General features: G+C 37.0%; 1 protein-coding gene and 1 long non-coding RNA gene across 27 annotated transcripts in view; one reads left to right on the top strand and one right to left on the bottom strand.

Moving 5' to 3' along the window:
* LOC140613899 (uncharacterized) overlaps window positions 1–18,353 on the top strand; it is a 70,485-nt gene extending 52,132 nt beyond the window's left edge. For 6 of the 16 annotated variants that reach the window (XR_012014806.1, XR_012014817.1, XR_012014805.1 and 3 more), the window contains one exon: window positions 2,697–3,458. This is a non-coding gene — a long non-coding RNA (uncharacterized lncRNA). Of the gene's footprint in view, window positions 1–2,696; window positions 3,459–7,235; window positions 7,310–11,410; window positions 11,531–11,568; window positions 11,723–13,998; window positions 14,128–15,455 lie in introns of those variants that run through there. The other 10 variants (XR_012014809.1, XR_012014808.1, XR_012014810.1 and 7 more) reach the window with 9 other exon arrangements.
* The window catches only part of SLC9A9 (solute carrier family 9 member A9), a 655,912-nt gene that overhangs the window by 365,935 nt on the left and 262,806 nt on the right, over window positions 1–27,171 (bottom strand). The gene's annotated exons all lie outside the window — the stretch shown is intronic.

Raw genomic sequence — 27,171 nt, 5'->3', positions numbered from 1 at the left:
TAAAAATTATCCCAGAGGAAGGAATATTGAACTCAACAACCAGCTTTGGGATAGAAGAGACAACAGAAATAAAATGTCATGAATTGGCATGACAATTAGGCAGATCCCATTTTGCCAGACGTAGAATCAATTTCATTATTCTAGCTGAATAGGTCCTTAATTATGATGGGCAAAATGGCAGAGATGTACTCTCTAGTAGTGGGTAGCTGTTCACATTTGCTACAACCCTTAGCCTTTGCAGGTAGTGTGGTAGGAGGAGAAGGTAGCAATTATCTCTGCTAAGTAATCTGTTTCTCCTTCTTGGATAGAGTCAAGACCCTATACCTCATCAAAACAAAGAGGTTTCAGTTGGGGGTTTTAATTAGCAACATTTTCCTTTTACTGGGATCTTGTGGAATAAAAGTGCAGTTATTCTTAAACTACAAAATTCTATCATTGAAGCTTTATTGTTGACTTTAGTCTCTGCAGTTATTTGTATTTCTAAGCTCTGGAGATGACTTGCAGCTCATCTGCATTCCCAGAGAGGTTTCCGAGGCTCACAAATAGGGATGAAGAACATGGGTTCCTCTCCCCACCTCCCCAGTTATGGGGTCCCCTCTGTGCTGAGAGGAACTCTTCATTTTTTCAGTGAGAACTTTAGGCATTTGGAGGGAAAGGCTTTTAACTGAATATCCAGTTTTGTTCAAAACTGTTCTGGCATTCCCATAATTCCTTTTTGCACAAAGAACTGAACTCCACTTCATAAGCGATATCCCACACAAAAGAGAAAAACTATTACTGTGCACATTCCTATCTACCCTGTGAAGAAATGGAACAAATTCGAAATAAAGCCAGGCAGTGTATCCTACAAGATGGAATATTTGCTGGGACCACAAATGAGTTGAATAGGTGAGTCAGGAAATTAGCAACCCACTCTTGCTGCTAAGCTTGGAGCTCTTAAAAACTCATTTCATTAGCTCACTGGCAGGGCTCAATCTTACACGGAATGTCCAAGACTCCGTGGCACCTTCCTAAGAGATAACTCCTCGGAATGGTGTGGACACGCAAACATCAGCTCTGCCCATACACGGCTGGGTTTGTAAGGACAACCTGGGCCCAAGGCTGGCCAAAAAGCAACGCCTATTTAGATGAGCCTTCCTATGAGACTATGAGGAGAACACATTGGACATCATGTAGATAGGAAGGGGTGGAGACACAATCCAATTTCTTAAACCTCCGATTTTAGCAGGGATTTAGTTATATTTGCTTTTGTCAAATTTTAGTTCTACTTATCTTTTTGTGGCGGGTTCTAACACTCCAACTGGTTCTTGGGACTCCTGCTCCTCCACCATATACCCTCCCCATCTGACTTTTTAGCTAGAGAAAAACCCATGTTGTCTCTCAAATTGGTACAAGCACTTAAAATCTTAGGCTTAAGTAGATGAGCACAAACACACACACGCACACACACACACAGCTACTCCAGGAGAGAGTAGTGGATGATTGAGAAATGTCATTGAATCATTGGAGATTTCTGAGAAAGTAACTATAGTAGTCAAATAGCAAGGGGTAGTGGGGAACATGGATGATGAGGCAGTGGTGTGGACTGCACTTCTAAGAAGCTGGTGATGAAAGAAGGAAGGAGAAAAAAGTAGTAGCCAATGGGGTAGAAAGCCATATGGGGCTTTCTCTTAGATTTCTAATTTATAGGTTGAACAGAATAAGCCAGAGGAAAGAGAGGCTGAAGACAGAGGAAAAACAAAGGGAGCTGCTGGATCAAGATCAAGAGAAGGCAGAGAACAAGTGAGGAGTTGAAATAAAGTTGTCTTCTCAGTAAAGAACATTTGCTCAGTGCAAGGGGACCAACGGATGAATTAGAGGCTAAATGAGGGTTGAAAATATCCAGAATATCTGCTGGGGGGGATGTTTCAAATTTTGTGAAAAATTGTTAAGGTCATATATAGGATAATTCTTATTCTTCAAGAGAAAAGCCCTAACAGTGAAGTAATATATTTTGATTAATTTCTTCATCATACCAAGAGTCTTATCCCCTACTGCAACCTTATTTTAGCATCAAAACTAATACTTTCTCTTCTCAAATATAATAAGCATAACTGGAGATGAAAATACAGATAAGGACTGCTAGACCTCATCAATACATCCATGTGCCAAATCTTAAAAAGATGTCCCCCCCCCTTTTTTTTAATGCTAGCATTTTAACTATTTTCCCAATGCTCTTTCTCTTTCAGTCACTTCTAAGTCTTCAGGGTGATTTAATGACAGTCCCTTCCCTAGGATCTCCATTAGCAGCTTTCTGACATATATATATATATATATTTGTGTGTGTGTGTGTGTGTTTTACAAGGAATTTACATTTCAAATGATATTTTAATGCAGCAGCTTTCAGCAACCTGGCACAAGATCTGCCTGGGTTCTATGGACAACCCCACACAATAATCCTTACCTCTATTGTTCTAAGCTATTACTCAGTCTTGTCAAAATGCTGGCTTTCCCTGGAGAGTACTCTCTGTGGTTTTCCGGGCAAATCAGTATGTAGGACACTTGTCCCCGACACATGGAGAATCAAATACCTCAGGCTTGTTCAGTGGAATTTTGTCAGGCCTGACAGGTGGAGAACCCTGGAATTCTCATAAACAAGGTAGCATTTTTCCATTTCCAAAAGTGAATATTGTGCAAATGTGTTTTCTTTTTTTCAGAGGGTTGAGAGAGGAAGACAGTCTCCTGTAACTTTCTCCACTTTTCTGAAATATTGTACACAGTGAGATTTCAAGGAGAGGCTTCCAAAGAAAATTGAAGTATCCTGGATACAGGTTGAAATACTGGATTTTTTTTTTTTATCCTAAACCTTCTCAGTGGAGACTCAGCAGCGGAATCAGTACACAAATTGGTTTTGCCAGTCAAGCCCTGCTAATCATATCCCAGAAATGCAACTAGAAAACCTCACCTTTCTAAAATAGATCAAAGAAACAATACTAGATCTAGAAAGTTAATCACTAGATGTTACTTCATTGAGGTAACTCTAAATGAGAAGTTACACAAAACATCATGAATGATTTAGCCTTAAAACATTGTAATTTTATTTTGGCCATCAATATGATGAATCATTTTGGTACAGAGTTAGTAGTGGAGAAAATACTATATGCAATCACATTATTATAGTCTTCTTTACCAGGGACCCTTGGGAGAAATAAGCTCTAATGCCCCAAGGCAATGTTTTCAAAGTATCATCTAGGGACCCCTGGGGCTTTCTGGGACCTATTCAGGAAGATCCCCAAGGTCAAATCCATTTTCAGAATAATGTGAAAATATTACTTGCATTTTTCATTCTTAATCTTTCATCTGTATACAGTGGAATTTTCCAGCGGCTATGTGATGTGAGATAGTGCAATTGAATGCAGACACAGATGTGAGAATCCAGCTGTCTTCTATTACAACACACATTAAAAAATGTAAAACAATGTGGCTCTGCCTAGTAAAATGTTTTTGATTTTGAAATTAATTTATTTTTCATAAAAATATGTTATTTGAGATGTTAATGGTTTATGATTGTTATTTTTAGAAGGAGGTTAGTACACACAGAGAGAAAAAATCAAGCAGGATCCACACCCAGCATAGAGCCCAAAACGGGGTTCGATCTCAGGACCATAAGATCATGACTTGAGACAAATTAAGAGTCAGATGCTTAACCAACTGAGCCACCTAGGCACCCCTATGATTGCTATTTTCAATTAGCAAAATATGTTTCAAAAATTTTAAAGTTCTAATATGGTAAATATTGATAGATATAACATACATAAACAAAAACTCCTTGGGGTCTTTCCCTAATTTTGAAGAGTTGTAAAGGGGTTGTGACAACAAAAAACTTGAGAAGCATTGTCCTAAGGCATTTGTATGTAATGAATTAATTTACATTCTAGGCATTAAGATAAGCATCATCTTGTAAATAAGTGAAAGAACAGTCCCTCAAATCATTTTCTGTAAAGCTTAATTCTCTTGTTGGATTCCTGTTGAGTAAGGCTCCCTAGATTTTAATGTCTTTTGTCACATAATAACAAGTTGATTCTTTTGGCATACATGTAGAGGATTTCTATGAACTCTTAAATGAAGGAAATTATTCTTTTCACATTAACTCCACTAACACACTCCTGGAATCACATTTCTGTCATTGGTACTTGTATTTGTTTAAGTCCTTTGTTTTGGAATGTAAGTGCTTTGTGGACAGAGACTGTTTCTTCAATATTTAGATGCATAATAAAAACATTGATAATCACGTCCTTGATTCAAACATGGCTGAATGGTGTTCCAGAATAATCTGCCTTCTTTTGCACTTAAAAACCAAAAGTAAGGTTCTTAGAAGTCATAGGGAGTATAAAAGGGTCATTTGAAGATCATGATGTTTGGCATTGAGAAGAGAAAAATAAATAAAATATATAAAGATAGAAAAGAGAGAAACCTGAGAATAAATCTGGGGTTGGGGGATGTTTTCCAGATCCTGTATTTGGGAATTTACAGCCTGAAATCTGCTCACACTTTAGCTAGTACTTTAAAATTTTTCCCAAAGGTATCTACAATAGGAATATTCTAAATTTAACATTAGCACAGAACATAAACATTTAACGAAGACCCAATTTTCTCACCAATGGTGTTTAATGAGCCATGCTGCAGTTTAATGGGGAATTTTTGCAGTAAGCCCAATATCTGAGTGAGGATGACTCATCCTGTTGTACAAGAATTCTCCAATCAGGATCATTACTTAAGCATTTTGCCATTTTAAAAATGAACATGGTAGACAAGGGTTTGCCTACAAATCACAAAATAATAAATTATTTACATATATATAAATGTGTATTTATTTATATATAAATTATTTATAAATAACTTCAGAGAAAAGCTCAGTGGAGCCATAAAACAGCTAAAATTTGGATGAGTCCCAAGAAATCAGCACTTGGAGGTAAAGATATCACTGTGACCCATTAAATGTAACAATTGTAAGGAAAGAGATAATTGTGTTAGTCATGATCACAGTGCACGTAAAATAAGTGGGCCTCACAAACAAATTTTTCTCTTGCTACAAAAATATATGAAACAAATGGTGTCATCTACTATCATTTCTCAAGTTGTGGATCAAAACCCTGAGGGATAATTCAAGAAGGTTTCAAAATGAAGGGTGAATATTCCTGTTTTCTAAGCAGATCAGCAAAGCTGGTAAGAGCGAACAAAAGTAATATTGAGGAGAGTCAACACTGAGCATGTGAGAAAGAAAGGGGAAAAAAAAACATGAGGAGAGAAATCACATTATGAATCCACTCATTCTCCTCATCACTCTGTGTGGTAGGCTGAATAGTGTCCCCCAAAGATGTCCATACATCTATGGGGAAGCTGTGCATATATTATATGTGGTGAAAGAGACTGTCTGAATATACTTAAAGTTGCCTTAAAACAAGTAGATTATGTTGGATTATATGGTTGGATCCAACCTCGTCACATGAGACCTTAAATGCAGAGAAACTTCTTTGCCTGGAGTCAGAGAGATGCAGCTGAAGAAAAGGCAGAAAAGAGACTCAAAAAAAAAAAAATGTCAGGAAGATTTTATGTTTGAGAAGGATACCTACAGTGTTGCTGACTGAGTGACTGAGATGCAGGAGATCACCTACAAGGGCCAAAGAGAGATCTCTAGGAGGCAAGGGTGTCCCCAGCTTTCTGTCAGTAAGGAACAGATCCTGTTAATCACCTGAATGACCCTGGAAATGGATTCTTCCTACAGTTTTCCCATAAGAGGCAGCCAATCAACATTTTGATTTTGGCCTTGTGAGACCCAGAGTAGAGAACCCAGTTGAATCACCCGGACTACTGACCCACAGCAGTATAAAAATAATAAGTTTACATTGTCTTAAACTGTTTGTGGTCATTTGTTAAGGCAACCCTAGCAAACCAGTACACTCTGCTCCCCTCTCATAGGAAGAGCTACAAAATGAATGGGCAGGTTACGCCTCCCAGCATTTGACTTTTTAATAGGAGTTACTGAGTAGGGATGTGGCTAGAATGACTTCTCATAAGCCACAGTCCTCTCTGCCCCCTCTCTTCTACCCCACCACTGGTAGAAAAGAAGTCACTTAGATACATCCATGTCTTAGATCATGCTTAGCAAGGAAAAACACAGACCAATGAGAAGGCTGTGGTTTGGGAATATGTGGCTATGGGGCCCTATGTGCTAATTATCTTTGTGTGTCACCCTCAGTACAGTTGTCACGCACAACAGATCACTCACTCTGAATGTACTCTTTCATAGCTCATCAGATCACTTTAGCTTCCAGTGTTTACCCCTATCTAGGGTACACAGTTGAGCATGGTCAGCATGAAGAACTGGTGCTGAGGCAGGAATAACAAAGTCTAAACCAGGATGGGAGGTCAGCACAACTGGGCAAACCAAGTCTGAAGAGAGCAAAGCCAAAAGTCATAAAACAGCTTTTAAGCAAGCAATGGCCACTTTTATTTTTCTTCTTTGAACCTTTTTTTTTTTTTTGGTATTTTATAAATTTACTATAATAAGCATGCATTCCTTGTAAGATAAGAAAGGATAAAAGTCATTTTAAAAATTGGTAAAATTTAATGAGGAGATAAAATGTGGAACTCGAAGTCTCTTCCCTCATCTCAGGAAGCAATGCATGAGGACCCTCCTCCCCACACTCCTTCTTAGGACTTCCTCCAGAGTTTCCAGACTACCAAGCCCTTTAGTAGTAGGGCATGTAGACCCTTGTTGTCTCCCAAGTGCTCTTGCTCTGTCTCTTTTTTTTAATACTGAGGAAATTAACCTCTCTTTGCTTCCCTTCAGCCCCTCCAACCTCTCTTCCTGTCTCTCCTTTGTGAACCCATCCCTTTAATACAAATACTGGCCAGGAATATCTCCTTGGTTCCCTTCTCACTCTACCAATTAGTCCTGGGCAATCTTATCCACACCCAGTCATCTTAATTTCCAGTCCATCCCTTTCTCTCTGTCAACAGACTCCCATATCCAGCCACTGAGAAGACAGTTCCACTTGGAGTTCTTCTATCTGGGACAAATACTGATTAACCACCAACTGTGTGCCTGACACTGGGTGGGGGTGTTCCCCACTCACTAGTCATACCCAGTCAATCTGCTGCTCTTAGTCTTGAATTACTCAGAAATGACATTATCACCAACCAAGAAGCTCTTCGCTTGTGTTAAAAAATGTTGTGATTTATCTTATTTGCAGTGGGAAGATCTCTGGACTGTAGAGGATATGATATCAAGAGGCAAACCACACTTTGCAGTTCAGTAGTTTACAAGGTCAGTCAAGGAAAGAAAAAGAAAACAGTTTCAGAGGTGCTAAATTACATCAGATACTGCAGCATGAACTCACTTTGTCATATCTGAAATTTTAGCCCTTCTATGGTAATCCTTTCTGGACTGGAAAATAATATAAGAACGTAGAAGTTCGACTGTAGATAAATGCATTTTCTTATGTGAAAGCAGCATTAAAAAACAAAACAAAACAAAGCAAACCCTGAGAAAGAGCTTGCAAGCATTTTAACTTTTCCTCGAACTAGTTCTCTTGAATAAAAAGTTGGTCATTGCTGGTTGTCGGTTGTTCATCTACATATTCACTGATGCCTTTTATAGTTTCTGGCAAGCAGTAGACAATTAATTCTGTTGATTAAATGAGTGAATGAATGAATGACGCCTGATGGTCATGCACCATGTAGCAAACTCCTTGAGGAGCAGACCTCAAGGCAGTTCTTGCCTCTCTTATATTCTCCCACTGTGATCAGTCACTTCCTTGCCCACTCACTCACCTGGCAGCACTTTTTATAAAAATCTGTCTCCATTTCAGTTCAAAATAATAAATTGAACAATACAATGCTTTTTATCTGTAGTGCCCAGGTAAAAGGTCAGCCTCTGTCCTTTCTTGGCTGTGTTCTAGGAGGGAAGCCACTTCACAAGGAATTCTAAAGCAAGGGGCCTCTGAGGGGCTGTGAAGGGCAAGAGGACCCAACCCCAGTCTGCTACTAGTGGGTGCTCCTGGCTCCTCTGGGCATCTTGTTCTTAAGGAGGCACTCACTTTCCGAGCTGTGCAGATGCTGACTCTGCACTTACACGACCCTGAGTTAAGTGCCATCTTCAACTCGACTCCCTAGTTGCCTTCCTCCTCCAGGGTTTTGACCTCAGTCAGCCAAGCTGAGCCCTAGAGGGAGCCAGACAGCCTCTCATCCAAGGAAATACTCTCTAAGAAATTTCCAAATCCAATTTGCCACAATGTGCAATGTCTTCGTTAGCACATAAATGGAACGCGGGGGCTGGACGCTGACTTTCAAAACTTCTGCCCTGCAGGTCTGTCTTTGAGTATTGCTGAGAATGAACTGCTTTCATTTAAAGAGAGCCATTCTGTTCCCCAAAGCAGTGAGCCAGAGAGGTCTGTCAGCCACAGCTGTTTCCCAGCTGTCCACGGAGCTGTTGAATTGCTTCAAATGATTTTTTCAGTGTGTTCTTGAAATCCCATCCTCAGAACACCTGGAGTCTTGCTTTATCTACTTTCAATATCCTGAAGCATTTATATAGTTGGTTGTCATCTATTATCTTCTCCACTTCTGTTCTGTGGAGCTGATTTTCCATACCTGGGCTTCCAATATCTAAAGACACACCTTTGTGCCAAGGTCTGTCCCAATACAGAGATGATGGTTGGGAACTTGACTCTGATATAAAACCAACCTGCATTCGGATCCTAGCTGTGATGCAAATAAACTTGGTGATCTTGAGCCAGTTACTTAACCTCACTAGGCTTTCAGTAATGTTCATCAGTATAGTGGAGATAAAAATATTCCCTTCTTTATAGAGTTTTGGATGACAATTAAGTGGGATAATTCATGTAAAGGGTCTGGTATGCTGTATCTCAATTAATGGTGGGTATGATTACTGTTATTTATGTCATCAAAATCATTAGACAGTTTGTCCATTATAAGATGGAATGATACCTTCTACCTGCATGTTTCTCCTTTGACCCTCAAAAATTACTTCAAGAGAGAAAAATGGATATTATCAAGCAGAGAAGCAATGGTAACTCTTCTCACAAATGACTCCCTCTCTCACAAATTACTCCTTGAATTTCTGCACTTGGAAAAAGCACCTAATTCTTACTAGGCATTTACTTTCTCTTTCAGAGACCCAGGGTCCCCATCTAAAAATGAGGATGAGTGAGGTTGCCTTTAAGATACTTCCAAAGCTAAAATTCTATGGCTCTCAGACTTAAACTTCAAAACTAAAGACTGTAGATGTAGAGGGAACATATTTTCCTAATTATGCTGATGGAGCCTATGTGCAGTACTGAAACCAGGAGTTGCAGAACAGCAAGTAGAGAATAATGTCATGGACAAATGACGTTGAGTTTGATTATTGTCTGCACGAGTGAGGAGAAAGTTGTTATAATAGCAAGTACACGTGCCCTCCTTGCGTTGACCCTGACCCTCAGGATTATCAAGTCAGGACACCCCCAAAAGTGTGTGAGCCCAGGGAGATCTTGCCAAGTTTGAGCAGGTCATATTGTCCATGGTCCTATATGGGAATGAAAAACTGCTAATCATAGGGCCATCTCTTACAGGAGAGAAACATGGTTCATGCTTCCTCCAAATGACATGTTATCTTATTCAATCAGGCAAATATTGGCTTAAAGTGAAGAGAGCTCTAAGCTTTCCCAGATTCCCTTTCACCAGAGGGAACCGGGGCCCATGGGGCCCTTCCTCTGTGCTTACAAACTGCTTAGACTACCATTGTCTTATCTCTCTTATCTACAGCCACCTTTACAGATTCTTTTTTAAAGATTTATTTATTTATTTGAGAGAGAGTGGGGAGAAGGGCAGGGGGAGAAAGAGAGAATTTCAAGCAGACTCACACTGAGCATGGAGCCTGAAGCTGGGCTTGATCTCCAAATGTGAGATCATGACCTGAGCCCAAACCAAGTCAGATGCCTAACTGTGCCACCCAGAAGCTCCTACAGCCCCCTTTAGACTGGAGCTTCTTGAGGGCAGGATCTGCGTCTGGTTTATTACCCCTTCCCTCAACCAGACCTATAGTACTTAGGACATACATAGCAGGTACTGAATAAATGTTTGCTAAGTGAAATTAATCATAAAAGGAAAACTTGACTATTGGGTTTCATTTTGTGCTTAGCCTAATTGGCACATCACTGTTCTATTTTCAGAAGTAGCAGTGGTCTAGAAAAAAAGAATATTGGACATGCTTTGTCTCCCATCTCTGGCACTTATGAGCCTTGTACATTCAAATAAACCATTTAAGTATTTAGAACCTCAGTTTATTAGAATGGAGATAATTGACTGTGGTGGTGATCAAATTAGATGATATATGTGTACACACTTAGTTAATGGTTGTTATCACTAGATGACATACTCCCAAGCAGAAAAAATCAGATGGAGCTTTTCATTTGCTGCCAATTGGTGGCTTTGGTTTGCTTCTAAATATTGACTCAAGTGCACCATTATTTTGATGGGTAGAATAAAGATCTTACCGATTTTAGAACTAGCTGCAAATTAGCTAAAGTCAATAATATATTTTGATCACATGGCTGTTAGTATCTTGCAAAAACATAATCTAGTTATTTAAGGAAATAGAGGTTCTGGCTTTTGTATCAATCTTTCTCTGTGAAATCTTGAGAAAATTTAAAAAATTCTCTGCACCCAATTATTTCACTTAAATGCATCCTCTCTTCCCAAGAGCACTACATGAAAAATAACTGAAGTGCTATGTGTGGAAGCTGTCTGAGTTCTTTGAAAGAGATACACAATATAAATCTAAGCTGTTATTTTTACTTCTGAGTAAATTTGTTCAAGAATAGTATCTGAGTTTATATGACGGTGTGTTATAGACCTAGGTTTCTGTAAAGGCTTTTAAACTGATACTACCCCAGTGCACTTAATATGGAATTGGATAGATACAGAAAATGCAGTTGAATTCTGTTAAGTGACACTATATACAGGTTTGAAACACACTGCATAGTGAAAATGGCCAGTTGCTCTGCAGTCTTTAGAAGCCTGTTGCTTTCAATGGGAAGTGTGCTGTCTAATATCCTCTGACTTCCTCAGAGGTGTCATTTTTCTCCCCCTGGAATTCAATGAAAGCATAAGAAAAGACCCTGAATATTTCTTCACTGTTTCCCTTCTCCCACAGTAACATTAATACACTACTTCTCTACCAAATACGGTACTAAAAGTAGAGTCACCCAAGTCTGTCCACAAATAACTGCACAAATGGTTCAAGGACATGAACCTTAAGCTATGCGTGAGCAATTTTTTTTCCTTCCGAATGTGGGCATAAAACCATCACAGTCTCCTCCTATGCTGCTTGGCAGATATTAAATGAATGTTGTCTCTGTTCTCTAAGCCAGCCTGGTACTGAAGGAACCACTTTGTACATTACATCGTATTTTTGACTGCAAATAGAAAGTTCTTCAGTTTTCTCTTGAATTCCTGTGCTGAATATTGATAACACCAGTGATGAGAAACCACAAACTTACTGTAGTCTAAAACTCTGAAATGCAGAGGCAGAGCGGGTCAGATGTGAAAAAAACACAATGTATACGACTTTCAAAAGAGGACATGACCTGAGCAAAAGAAATAAATGAAGACCACAAATAAATATTGAAAAGTGATAGTGAAAGGAAAGTGTGATCAAAGGGACTGAAGGAAAACTAAGGTAAGAAATAAAAACTCTTCTGATTATGACAATGTTGGTAATCATTTCTTCTATGTTAAAGAAAAAAAAAAACACCCAAAATTCTAACCAGAGAATTCGATGAAAAATGAAAAAATATGAGACAGCCCTATTAAGTCACCCTTACTGGAGAGGCATTTCTCCAAAAATAACAGTTCTACTTTTAATTATAGGTTCTTGGGTCTGTTAATCAGCCATCTTCCTCAAGGCTAAGCTCGGTGCAAATAACAGACAAGGATTCAGCAAAATGCCCTGTTTAATTAAAAAAGATTTAATTAAAAATATTTTTATACACATGATCAATCACCATTATTTATGCAGATGCTCCTTCATGGTTATTTGGAAAGGTTTTTTTTTTTTTTCTTTTCTTTTCTTTCTTTTTTCTATATGCTGCTCTTCTGCAAGAACTGCTGTGAAATGAGAAGCACTATGACTGGTAGTTAATACCTATTTTTATCAAAACAGCAGTGCAGCTCACACATCACCCGTGCAGCCGTAACCATAGTAACCCCAAATAGAAAGGGTCTTCAGATTATCAACACGATCAAAGGTAAGATAGTTCATGTGCCTCTGGAATAGTTACACTGAGGCAAACTTTAAAGGATAAAGGTAGCTTTTCTCCCCCCACAACTTAATGTTGAATGAAAATAGTGACTTGCAAGTACAGTATATAAAAACATCTCTCATTTTAGAACACTCTTATTCCCTCAAAGTGTTAAAAGATGAAAATTCAGCTATACATTTCTCCAGTGCTTTCATCTGATTATGCCAAGGAGACAATAATAATCATTTTGCCCAGTTGGGGAAATTGTTACAGGGAAAACTCCACCCTCTGGTGCCCTGCAGGATGAGAAGCCATATTTTGTGTCCATTGTGTTTGGAGGATGGCTATGGTTAGTGGTGACTGTAGACATACATTATATGGGATAAGCTATATATGGTGATTCGGGATATGGATTGGCAGTCCAATTATGAGGAAAAGGAGCTTTTCATTAGAGAAACAGTGGAACTTGTTTTAAAAAGCAGTGAAGTACCAACCCAAACACAGACCTGAATTTGACTTTATAATTTGTGGTTGGGGTAGGATGGAATGGGGAGGAAAGGGTGAACAGAGAATAAAGGCTAGAATACCCATGCCCAATTATTTTGTCTGAGGAACTATGATTTATATAATTCAAATAGATATACAAGCCTTTATACAGCATTTTGTAATGCCTCATGTGACTATAAGAGCAACATCTGAAAGCACAGGGAAACTACATGGAATTATAAATATCTAAATGTATAGCAGATATTACAAAAAAGTAGAGAATCCACATAAAAATAAATATAATTCAATTTTATTTCTCTTTTAAATCTCTTTATATTGGAGATTAACTATGAAAGTGGATGAACAAGTAATGAAATCTGAGAAACCAGTTATTTTATCATGGCTACTTAAGAATGGATACCTGGCAATTTTACTTTCAATTGTAAACAAATAAGAATGTAATGGCAATGTTATCTAAAAAGCCAATAAAAATAAAAAGCCTTAGAAGAACTCATTGTTAGTAATAATGTATTTAATAAGTTAGCAATTTACAAATAATTTTCTATATAGCATTTCATGGGATCTTACAGCAATTCTGTGAAGACATTGGAGGTACTTTCTGTTTTGTTTTGTTTTTATAGTATCTATTTTAAGGACAAGGGAAGTGAGGTTCAGAGAAGTTAAAGCACTAAAATGTAGTGCTCCTTTCACCCATGACATTAATATGGCCTTAATAAGCAGATATTTTCAATATTCAGGATAATCCAGCCACTAGAAGACCCTATTTTGACTTTACTTTTAGGTAACTCTCCTACCCCATCACACACCTATTTTATTTCTAGTGGCAGTTCCTCTGGGAATTGAAAGTTTATGACCCATCCCTAATTGAGATCATTTTATGCAGATAATTTCCTAAGAGCTCTCTTAGATATTTAATCCACAAACATAGGAGCTGGTGACATACTCCCTAGTGTCCTAGCTCACATTTCTCCTCATGACCAATTCGCCCCAAAATTAGAGCGACACCTATCTGTGATTCAAGTAGCACATATTGGGAACTGGGTAATGGAGATTGCCAGGAGATAGCCAGACTGGTGGCATCTCAGAAGGGAGGTGCCTACTGCAAGTGGTGGAAGTCTCAGAGAGCAGTAAGTAGCTTGCTTCACTCTATAATTCACCAGTTTACTGAGAAATGCAAATATTTACCATCGATTCTTATATCCATTAGATATCTGGACTAGCATCATTAGCATCAACTGGACACTTAGAATTGCAGTTTTGGAATCCACCCCAGATCTAATGAATCAGAATATCTGGAGGAGGAGCCCAGGAATATGCATATTAAAAAACTCTCCAGGTGAGTTTTAAGTACACTCAAGTTGGAGAACTACTGAGTAGAGCAGGATTTACCTCAGCAATTATCTAATTCCTCTAGGAATATATGAGCAAACTAAACCTAGAAAGGCAATGTAGCCACCTGATTTGCCCTGTGAATTAGTAGCAGGAACCGAACTGGGTCTCAGATCTCCCAAGTCCCAGTAATAAAAATAATACGGTGTTATGACACTTGTTAAATAGGAGCCGGTTGGGCTCAACATTAGGAAAGCAGAGACTTTGACTTTGTATCTATATTCCTCTTGGCTTCTAAATTCAATAAATGAATTATCATTCATGCATTTAATTTAGGCTCCAGACAGGATAATGCCAGAGTGAATTTTCTAAATTCAATTAACAAGAGCTAGTAGTCTCCTTATGAAAGCCAACATCCAGCGCTCAGGGCTTCATCAAGCACTTGGGATTCTTAGCACACTTTAGCTGCCAGAGTAAGTCAAGATGTGTGACTTACATGTAATATACAAAGTCATTGAATATTTTTTTACTTCATGGCATGTGCAATAATATATTGAGTTGGAAGATTTTCCTTTAAGATCTTCTTGTCACATTTCACAGTGATTTACTAACATGATATAAAAAGTGATTGGTTAATTTTCTCACTTGTATGAAATTTTGAAGAGTTCTTTTTTACGTACATCTATGTACATCCATATAAATGCATAAATGTGATCCACATCGTGCACACTCTGTTTATTTGCTTGGTTTTCATTATCTTTTTTTCTTTTTCTTTTTAACATGTCTCCCTTTTCTTCATCTTTCCTTTCCTAAACTCATATCTTCCTTCCTCTTAACTAACCCAATTTATAATTTAGTATATGTCCTACCAAAATCTCTTTACATCAAATTTTCTTTCTAATAAGAATATAAGGATTTGTAATAGATATTAAATCAGAAGTTTAAAGAAGAAAAAATATATCCAACAGCGAGATACACAATTTTAAAATATCCAAAAGCCAGTTACATGACTCCCTTAAACCTCTCACCCACATGGAGAATGAGAAAGTGTTTCTCTCTAGACTCTAATCTAGAGGTTAAGATTTATGAAGGGAGTTGTTTTGCTACTTGTGAACTGTGAATCCCACTTGGGAGTGTTTGACCCTTATCTCAAGCCTATGAAGAGGGACTTTGGCTAGGCTATCAGACAGCCTACTCTGTGACTAGAGTTTGGGGACACAGTGAAATACTGTTTGATTCTCACCTGAGAAATCTAATGAGCCCAGTTGCTCTGATGGCACCTAATTATCAGTCAAAAAAAATTCCCTTACCTCATCTCTGCCTCTATGTTTTTAGGACTCAGAAACTACATCTAGCAAGTGGTAGATGAGAAGCCTGAGAAAGGATGAAGAACCCAACCACACCTCTTCTCCCAAAGGTGGCAGCCTGCCTCAACGGAAGTAGGGCAGGCTAAGGGAGGTAGGGCAGGGTCTTAAATTAAATTGAGAACTGCCAGTATTACACGGGATTGGATATGTTCACTGCTGAATTGAAACTCCAATTGCAACTTAAAGACCAAAGGCTTTTATCCAGCGGGTGGAAAAAAAATGTAACCTCACTGAATACTTTTAAAGAATGGGAGACAATGGAATGGAAGAGCCCAGAAATAAACCCACAATTATATGATCAATTAATCTATGACAAAGGAGGCAAGAATATACAATGGGAAAAAGACAGTCTTTTCAACAAATGGTGCTGGGAAAATTGGACAGCTACATGCAAAAGAAGGAAATGGGACAACCTTCTTACAGTATACACAAAAATAAGTGGATTAAGGACTTAAACATGAGACCTGAAACCCTAAAACTCCTAGAGGAAAACAGGCAGTAATTTCTCAGGCATCATCCATAGAAACATTTTTCTAGATATGTCTCCTCTGGCAAAGGAAACAAAAGCAAAATTGAACTATTGGGACTACATCAAAATAAAAAGCTTCTGTACAGCAAAGGAAATAATAAAACAAAAAGATAATCTATTGAATGGGAGAAGACACTTGCAAATGTCATATCTAATAAGGGGCTGGCATCCCAAATATACAAAGACCTTATACAACTCAACACCATCAGCACAAATAATCCAATTAAAAATGGGCAGAGGAAATGAACAGACATTTTCCCAAAGCAGACATAATACAGATGACCAATAAACACATGAAAAGATGTTCAGCATTACCCATCATCAGGGAAATGCAAATCAAAACCACAAGAGGGGGTGCCTGGGTCACTCAGTCAGTTAAAGTGTTTCCCTTCAGCTCAGTTCACTGTCCCAGGGTCCTGGAATCAAGCCCCACATTGGGCTCCCTGCCTGCTTCTCCCTCTCCCTCTCCCCCTGTTTGTATTCTCTCTCTCTCTGTCAAAAAAAAAAAAAAATAAACACAATCTTAAAAAAAAAAAAAAGCAAAAACAAAAAAACCACCTGCCAGAATGGCTGAATCAAAAACACAAGACACAAGCATTGGTGAGGATGTGCAGAAAAAGGAATCCTTGTGTGCTGTTGGTGGGAAGGCAAACTGGTGCAGCCACCAAGAAAAACAGTATGAAGTTTCCCCAAAAAGTTAAAAATAGAATTGCCACATGATCTAGCAATTCCACTACTATTTACCCAAAGAAGACAAAAACACCAATTCAAAGATATGTACACCCCTATGCTTGTTACAGCATTAATTATAAGAGCCAACTTACGGAAACAACCCAAATGTCCCTTGATAGATAAATGGATGAAAAATCCAAGTGTCCATTAATAGATGACTGGGTAAATATACAGTGGAATATTACTCAGCCATCAAAAAGAATGAGATCTTGCCATTTGCAACAACATGGGTGGATCTAGAGGGTATATGCTAAGTGAAGAAAGTCAGTGAGAGAAAGACAAATACCATATGATATGACTCATATGTGGAATTTAAGAAACAAAAGAAATAAACACAGAAAGAAGAGACAAGCCAAAAATCAGACTCTTAACTATGGAGAACAAACTGATGGTTACCAGAGGGGAGGTGGGTAGGGAGATGCGTGAAATAGGTGAAGGAGATTAAGCATATACTTACTGTGATGAGCATAGAATAATATACAGAATTTTTGAATCATTATATTGTACACCTGCCACTGATATAACATGTTAATTATACCGGAATTAAAATTTTAAATGTTTTTTTAAAAATTTAAAAATTAATAATAAAGGAATAGTAGAAAGAAAAAAAGCAGTTTCGTTGGCTATATCCCATGAATTCTGCTTTATATACACATATACGTATTCATCTATATATTAAAAATTAGAATCACATTTTATATATACTTTCCTACATCTTGCTTTACAAAGTCAACAATGCCTCCTGGAAAACTCTCAAGTTAGCTGGATGAGCACTAATTTATCCTCTTTAATGGCTACATGATATTGTGTAGATGTCCTACAACCTTTTCAATAATTCCCTTATTGATAGGATTCACTTTGTTCCTTCTTGCTTTCTTTCCCTCCACTTACAAAAATGTTGCAATAAACATCCCGGACCATATATCCTTAAGAATCCAATATTTTTACTCGTGTGGAACAGATTCCCAGGAGTCAGATCACTGAGTCAAAAGGAACTATGTATTTTAAATTCTAATAGCTGTTGCCACACCACTTTCCAAAAGTCTGTTAATGATTTAAATTTTCACTAGAAATGTGTAACAGTCTACTTTTCCCTGCCTCCCTGCCAGCAATGACTGTTATTTGGTGTTACAATTGTTGCCAAACTGCTAGGGGTAAAATGATATGCTGTTACTTTTTTTAGATTTTTATGACTTCTGGCGAGTTTGAATAACTTTGCACATTTGAACCCCACATTGATTCACTCTTCTAAAAACTTCCTCTTCATAATCTTTGTCCATTTTTTCTGTTATTTATTTTCAGATTTTCATTGTAAAGTGTTCTTTCTATATTAGAAATAGTAATATTTGGGGGCACCTGGATGGTTGGCTCAGGCTCTTGATTTCTACTCAGGTCATGATCTCAGGATTCTGAGATTGAGCCCCACCTTGAGTTCTGTGCTCAGTAGAAAGTCTGCTGGAAGACTCTCTCCCTCTCTCTCTGCACTCCCCTGCTTGCTTGCTTGTTCTCTCTCTCTCTCTAAAATAAATAAGTAAATCTTAAAAAAAAAAAAAAAAAAGAGGAAATAGTCATACTTGGTCCTCTATATTTGAATGCTTTTACCCCAATGTGCTGTTTGTGGATTTTTTTTATGTATCTTTTATTAAATTTGTTTTTTATTTGGTCAAATCTGTCTATTCTTTATTTATAAATTCTGGGTTTCCATTCTTTTTTAACAAGAATTTTCCTATCTATTGTTGGTAAATAAAGATTTACAGATTTTCTTGCAGGAGTTGTTTTACTTCATTTTCTTCATTTTTCATTTATATTTTAGTTCTTCTAAACATATTTTGTAAATGGTTAGATAAGTCCAATTTTATTATCCTCTAAATTGTGCAAGTACCATTTGTTAAATAAATAATCCTTTCCCACTGGATTTAAATACCTGTTAGCTCTATATAGCCCTATCTATCTATCTATCTATCTATGAATAACTCTTTTTATAAATAACTTTTATAACTATATGCATAATTATAAATTTTTGATTTTGTCAAATTCTCATTTATACTGGCATCTGTTTATGGATCCTTTATTCTTTTCTACTGATCTGTCTAATCCTAGGCCAATACCATATTATCTGATTATAATAGTTTTGTAATATATTCTTTTATCTGGTTAGGCAGTTCCCCTAATGCTTTTTTTTTTTTTTAAGATTTATTTATTTACTCATGAGAGAGACACACAGAGAGGAGGCAGAGACACAGGCAGAGGCAAAAGCAGGCTTTCCACAGGGAGCCCGATGCGGGACTCAATCCCCTGACAGAGATCATGCCCTGAGCCAAAGACAGACACCCAACCACCGAGCCACCCAGGTGTCCCTTCCTTAATGCTTTTATTCTACTTCATAAACATTAATATAATTTTGTCCAGTTCCAATTTTTAAAGTATTAGATTTTCATGAGAATTGCATTAAAACTTTATATTAATTTAGGAAAAGGTGGCATTTTTATTAAAGCATTCTTCTCATTACCAAGACAGTGAGCTAGGACAGGTTACTGTCTTGCTCCCCAAAAACTCAATGATAGAGGAAGTATACAGAGAAAAATGGAATTGGCACTAAGAGATAAAAATAATAATACCAAGAAAAGCCAAGAAATCTCCAGGAAGAAGGAAGGCTGTTTTGGATTGCTGCTTGTGGAAGGAAGGTGAGGGAGGCTGGAAGGTACAACCTTCAAAGGGCTGCTATGCACAGCTGTGAAAAGATAATTTAAAAAGTTTAAGCTCCACCCTTTTGACTCACTTGGATTTCCATGAAGTAATTATTACTCAGCTCCTTGCCACAGAAAGCATACACAATTGGCTAGGCACTAAGATAGGTGTTCATGGGGGGTAATACCAGGATAGTACAGAAGATCTTCTAGCATGAGAAGGGGATGAAACCCTTCAGCATTCTCTTTCTCTACAAATCCTGGGGCTGGTGGATTACTACTAGAATTTCTCCCTAAGGGTCTTAATTAGCCCTAACTTGAGAAATTGGCTAATGTAGGTTTCTCAATCTTGGCACTAGTAACATTTGGGGCCAGATGTTTCTCTGCTGTGGAGGGCAGGTCTTGACTCCTCCATTCTCTTTAATTTATCTATTCAGTTGGTTACTTGGAAAATCATGTTTTTTTGTTTTTTGTTTTTCCCTGTTCTTGACCCTCCTAAGATTTATTATAAGGTTTTTGTTCAAATTGTCTTCTGACAACTTCAGGAATTTATTCCATGCATGTATGTTCCATTTGTTCTGACTGATCTTTTTCTCTCAAGCTGCTGAAAAGTCACGTTGTGTTTTTATTTTTCTTTATTGGCTTATGGAGTCTTAAGACAAGACTGTTTGTTGGGCTACCCTCCAGAATAGCAGTCCTGTAAGTACCGTAAGGTAGACCAATGGTAATAGAAACCCCTCAAGCACCTGGAGGAGGCCGTTCCCTCACCCATTAATCAGAGACACCAAGTTTACTCATGCAGGGTCAAACAGGGCACCATACTTCCCCCTTTCCCATCACCAAAATCCATGTATTCCTATCATTCAACCTTTGCTGAGGATTCACAGCTTTCTAGTCTCTATCAAAAAACATCTCTGAAGCTAGTGCATAGGTGCTCATCTTATTCATGACAGAGAAAGCTCAGTATCTGTTATTTCTGTGGGGGCCGCATAGAGCCCAAGACTTCGCCAGCATTCAGCTACAATGTAGACATATATTTGGTTTTAGTAAAATCAGGTAAGATGGAGAGGGTAAATAAAGGGCAAAGAGGTCAAGTTAAGGTCACATCTTTCCTGGAATCTACTGTTAATCTTCATGAATTTTTTTTAAGATTTTATTTATTTATTCATTAGAGACACAGAAAGAGGGAGAGAGGCAGAGACACAAGCAGAGGGAGAAGCAGGCTCCATGCAGGGAGCCTGACGTGGGACTCGATCTCGGGTCTCCAGGATCACACCCTGGGCTGAAGGCAGTGCTAAACCACTGAGCTACAGCCTGCCCAATCTTCATGAATTTTTCAAAGGGATTATAATGCTATTTTGACATTACTGTCTTAGGGCTAGGTCATTCATCACTAAACTTTAGTTTACTCTTTTTATAAAATAAAGGTGTTGGATTGATTCCTAAAGTCTCTTTCTGCAAAAATGTCTTACAGTTCTTTAATTTTAAATCACTCCTTATATCATCTAAAAGCAATGTGTCGACAATTGTCTGGATCTTTGGTTGAATAGGATGGCTATAAAAAATTTTATGAGACAACTTGGGGAATTTAAATCTAACTATATATTTGATAACATTTAAAATTACAATAGTTTTCTATCATTGCTATAACAAATTATTGCAAACGTGGTGGCTTAAAACAGCATAAATGTGTTATTTTTCAGTTCTGTAGGTCAGAAGTCTGATAGGAGTCTCATTGGGATAAAACAAGGTGTCAGTAGGGCCGCATTCCTTTCTGGGGGCTCTAGGAGAGAATCCATTTCCTTTCCTTTCCAGTTTCTAGGGACCACCCACATGCTTTTTTTCATAGCCCCTTTCCTCCAACTTCAAAATCAGCAAAATTATATCTTTCTGTGCTTCTCTTCCATTGTCACATCTTCCCCTTCAAGCTTTTAGGGACCTATGTGAGAAGATTGGGTCTACCCAGATAATTCAGGTAATATCCACACTGCAAGGTCCTTAATTTAATCACATCTGCAAAGGCCTTGTGGCATCAAAGTAACATATTCACAGGTTCTGGAGGTTAGTACCAGGAAATCTTTCAAGGACCATTATTTTGCCTACAACAAAAATTATTGTTAATAATTTAGGTGTGATGATGACATTGGGGTTATGTTTAAACTACATGTTTAAAATGAAATTTATTATGGCTGTTTTATTTGATCAAGGATCCAGATAAGATCAGCATATTCTTTTTATATTATAAGGAGTGGATTAAAAAAACAATATAGATTTGAAGAATACTATTAAAATGTCCATACTACCCAAAACAAGCTTCTGATTTAACATAATCCCTGTCAAAATAACCAACATTTTCCACAGAAGTAGAACAAATACTCCTACTTTGTATGGAACCACGAAAGACCAAATAGCCAAAGATATCCTGAGAAAGAAGAACAGAGCTCTCAAAACTAAACACATAGATAAATGGAACAGAATCCAAAAATAAACTCATACTTTTATGACTAATTAATCTATGATAAAGGAGACAAGAATATACAACGGGAAAAAGTCTCTTCAACAAATAGTGTTGGGAAAACTGGAGAGCTACATACAAAAGAATGAAACTGGTCACTTTCTTACAACACACACAAAAATAAACTAAAAATGGATAAAGGGCCTAAATGTGAGACCTGAAGCCATAAAACTCTCAAAAGAAAACACAGGGAGTAATTTCTTTGATATCATCCATAGAAACATTTTTCTAAATATATCTCCTCTGGCAAGGGAAACAAAAGCAAAATTAAACTATTGGGGCTACATTAAAACAAAAAGCTTTTGAACAGTGAAGGAAACCATCAACAAAACAAAAAGGCAAATTACTGACTGGGAGAAGATACTTGCAAATGATTTATCCAATAAGGGGTAGGCATCACAAATATATAAAGAATTTACACTTCAACACCAAAACCCTACAAATAATCTGATTAACAAATGGGCAGAGGACCTGAATAAACTTTTGTCCAGTGAAGATATACAGATGGCCAACATACACATGAAAAGATGCTTAACATCACTAATTATCAGGGAAATGCATATCAAAACTCCCATGAGATCTCACCTTATACCTTCCAGAATGGCTAGAATAAAAAAAAGCATAAGAAACAGCAAGTGTGGATGGGTATATGAAGAAAAAGGAATCCTTGTGCACTGTTGGTGAGAAGGCAGATTGGTGCAGCCATTGAGGAAAAGAGTATGGAGGGTCCTAAAATAAATAAAGATAGAAACACCGTATGACCCAGTAATTTCCACTACTGGATATTTACCCAAAGAGAACGAAAATACTAATTTGAAAGGATACATGCACCCCTATGTTTATGCAGCATAATTTACCATAGCCAAGATAGGGAAGCAACCTAACTGTTGATAATAAATGGATAAAAAAGATGTGAGATACACACACACACACACACACACACACACACACACACACACAAATAGGATATTAGTCAGCCATAGAAAAGAATGAGGTCAGGCAGCCCAGGTGGCTCAGTGGTTTAGTGCCGCCTTCAGCCCAGGGTATGATCCTGGAGACCCGGGATGGAGTCCCACGTCAGGCTCCCTGCATGGAGCCTGCTTCTCCCTCTGCCTGTTTCTCTGCCTCTCTCTCTCTCTCACTCTGTGTCTCTCATGAATAAATAAATAAAATCTTTTTTTTTTAAATGAATGAGGTCTTGCCATTTGTGACAACATGGATGGACCTAGAGGTATTATGATAAATGAAGTAAGTCAGACAAAGAAAAACAAATAGCATATGATTTCACTTACATGTGGAATCTAAAAAACAAGACAAAAGAACAAACAAAGAATCAAAAAAAAAAAAAAAAAAGCAGAAACAGACTCACAAATACAGAGAAAAAACTAAAACTGGTGGTTGCCCAAGGGGAGATGGTGAGAGATAGAAAAAATGGGTGAAGGAAAGAGGCAGGTACCGGCTTCCATGTGGAATGAACAAGTCACGGGAATGAAGGGTACGCCATAGGGAATATAGTCAGAGGCACTGTCATAGCATTAAATGGTGACAGATGGTATCTACACTTATGGTGAGTATAGCATAATATATGGAACTGTTGAATCACTATATTTTACATCTGAAACTAATATAACACTGTATGTCAACTATAATAAAAAGAAAATCAGAAATTTGAATGTAGACTAGGTGCTAGATGATACTAATGGATTATGGCAAATTTTGTAGGTTTGATAATGGTTACATAAGAACAATGCCCATAATTATAGAAATGTATACCAAAATACATGTGGATAAAATGACAGTGTCTAAGACTTGCTTTCATATATTACTATCTGTTACCTCTAAAAATATTATATATTTGTGTTTTATAAAAGCAAAATTACCACATTACATATATTATGCTCCCAGCTATAGCCATGCAAATCACAAAAAAATATTAGTTGGTCAAGGGAGCATTCTACTAACCAAGTATGTAGATTCATGGAAATCCATTACTGCTACTAAGAAAACAGGCAAAAAAGTGCATGTCTTACTTGCTGAGGGTAAAATGGCCTCATCTTAGTATATGGTAAAAATAACAATATATTAATAGTGGTAATAATAATAATTATTATTATCTCATTTAATCCTTATAAAGAACCTTTATTTTTTTTTATTTTTTTTATTTTTTTTTATTATTATTTTTTTTTATAAAGAACCTTTAAAATAAGTCCTACTATCCTCATTTTATAGATGGAGAAACTGAGGCTCAAATAGGCCAGACAGAATGTGGATTTAAACAAAGACCTATTCCACTCTATGGTCAGTGCTCTTAATCAATATTCAATGACTATTCTATTGATTCAGTAAATATTTATTAGCCCTGTGTAAAACTCAACAGGATTTTTATATTTTGAGATCTATAGATGCTTTCTTAGATCTAGTCATTAAGTATCTTCTGATGATGAAGATAAAGAAATATGGGGTACCTGGCTGGGTCAGTTAGTAGAGTATGTGACTCTTGATCTTTGGACTGTAAGTTTGAGCCCCATGTTGGGTATAGAGATTACTTAAAAATAAAATCTAGAAAAAGAAAGAAATGGATCCTATTAAGTACTATATATATTTTGACTTGCTTAATTGGAGAATTGAACTAATAATTTACATGAACTAGATTTTTAAATTCTAAACTTAATGAGAAGAATTATAAACTATACTTTCCCAATTGGCTACACAGGTAGTCTCTATTTACTTCTTCGAGGTAAATATTTATTTCTGATATTGAGTCCACCCAATTTAGGGCCATTAAATGTGTCAACATACTTTGGAACAGGGGTAACATAATATAAATGTCAAGTTTCTTGGATTTCTGACAAGCTCTATAAAACAAAACAGTAATGGGCATTAAAAAACAACTCAGATTGTCAGACTTTAGGAACTTGTGATTTATGTTTCTACTAAGGGAATAAACACAGTTGAGACATTTGGACAGGAACTTATTTAATCTGTTTCTCTCAAGTCAGAGGTTGCAGTATTTATAGTTTTGAATGGCACATATATGATATTTAAATCATACAGAGTTAATCTTGTTTCTCTTTGCTTTGATTCTGAAGCATGGGTGAAGCTAGTTTATGGGTTATTATGTGCTACAGCAGAAAAATAAGACTGGAAAAAAGAGACATTAGGAAGAAAATTTCAGACATACTAGTTCAAAATCAGAGAAATAAAGTGCCTATATTTCACCAAAATGCCATAATTTGTGCAGTGCATTGTATTTGTGCTTAATTTTTCTACTCAATTTAAAATTGTTGTGGTATTTTTATTAGGGATCATATTTTTGTATGTAATATTAAAAAGTTGAGCTCATTGAAATTGAGACCAGAATGTTGGTGGCCAGAGGCTGGGGGGAATGGGTAGATGTTGGTCAAAGAGTATCAACTTCCACCCATAAGATTAATAAGTTTTAGAGATCTAAGATATAGCATGTTAATACAGTTAACAAAACTATAATATGTACTTGAAAGTTGTTAAAAGAGTAGATCATTAATGTTGCTACCACACACACTGCATGGGTGCACACACACACACACACACACACACACAGAGGTAATTGTGTGAAAGGATAGAGATGTTAACTAACTTTATTGCGGTAATCATTTTGCTATATATATGGGTATCAAATTATCACATTGTATACCTTAAATGTACATATGTCATATGTCATTATCTCAATAAAGGTGGAAAAAAGCTCTCATGTCTATATTGCTCTATAGCAGTACGGTCTGACAAAAATATAATATAAATTACATGTGTAATTTTAAATTTTCTAGTAACCACATTAAAAAAGTAAAAAAATGGGTAAAATTAATTTTAATAATATATTTTAACTCAATATGAAATGAGTCTTATAATTTCAAAATGTAATCAACATAAAAATTATCAATGAGATATTGTACTTTCATATTAAGTCTTTGAATCTACGGTGTATGTTACACTAATAGCCCTTCAATTTGGAGTAGCCACATTTCAAGTAGCCATATGTGGTTTGTAGCCATCATATCGGACAGAGCAATTTTTGAGCAAGCCCTATCTGAAGTTACCTAAATCAGGACAACCATTTTCTTGGAAAAAATAGGACAAGTCTATGAAGTAAGAATTATTTTCTAGTTTTAAATACTGGACTAATACTTCTGGAGTTCAAAATAGCACAGCTGTATTTGAGTCTCAATGCAGCTGCATCATATAAAATGAAGACACTTTAATCCAAATAGGAAACAGAGAAATTGATGAAGTGAGAAAATGCACAGCCCAAATGTGCTTGAATGAGTGGCTTCCTGCAGACCTTGAAAGAAATCTCAGCCCTGTAAATACCAGGATGGGTTTCTGGCATCTTCTGAATGATTAATACTTAATGTAATGTGCTGAGTTTTTCCTTTTCCTAAAGGAAGCTCCTATTTTGAACATCTTCCAAACTAAAAAACAGCAACAACAAGCCCCCCCCCCCCCCAAAAAAAAAAAACACAACAAAAAACTCCCACACTATTATAACTGCTTTTGCAGCTCTACAATCTATGGCTTGGTGCTCTAGAAAATTTTAAACCAATGACCAACTGGTAAACATGGGGAAAAAATATTGGCTGCATGGCCAGACACAAAGAAAGACATGTATTTGTGTTTTAGTTGAACGTATCCTTTTTGGAGGACAGAAACCAGCACTGCCACTCAGTTGGAAGTTCAGCCATGTGCATGAGTTCTACCCTCATCTTGAGTCACTGTCCCTCCTGGGGTCATGAGACTCCAAATCTCTAAGAATGATCTGGAATACTAAGTGCTTCACATTCTATTTGAGAAAAGATCCCCTTTCAAGCTTCACACTTTACTCCAGCAGTTTCTTTCACAAATGTATTAATTTATTAATTTAATATGTATTTATTAAGAATCTGTTGTTCTAGATACTAAAAATATAAGAGTGAAAAGTGGGGGAAAACAAAAAAAACTTCTTCATAGGGGACAAAAAATAAGGAAATAAATAGTAGATCAATAGTGATTAGTGCTGTACAAGAATGTAAGGCAAGGAAAAGGGATGGGCTGCATCACGATTTTAGTGTGACTGTGTAGCAGAGGAGACAGGGTACAATTTTTGATAGGATGGTTAGGGAAGGTCTCTGAGGTAATATTTGGGCAAATACCTGAAGAAAGCAAGGAGGGAGAAACAACAAATGCAAATGTGCTGAGGCAGCAACAT

Source organism: Canis lupus, chromosome 22, assembly GCF_048164855.1.
Source record: "Canis lupus baileyi chromosome 22, mCanLup2.hap1, whole genome shotgun sequence".
Taxonomy (NCBI): domain Eukaryota; kingdom Metazoa; phylum Chordata; class Mammalia; order Carnivora; family Canidae; genus Canis; species Canis lupus.
The sequence above is the reverse complement of the archived record's forward strand: the minus strand, read 5'-3'. Positions and strand labels throughout refer to the sequence as shown.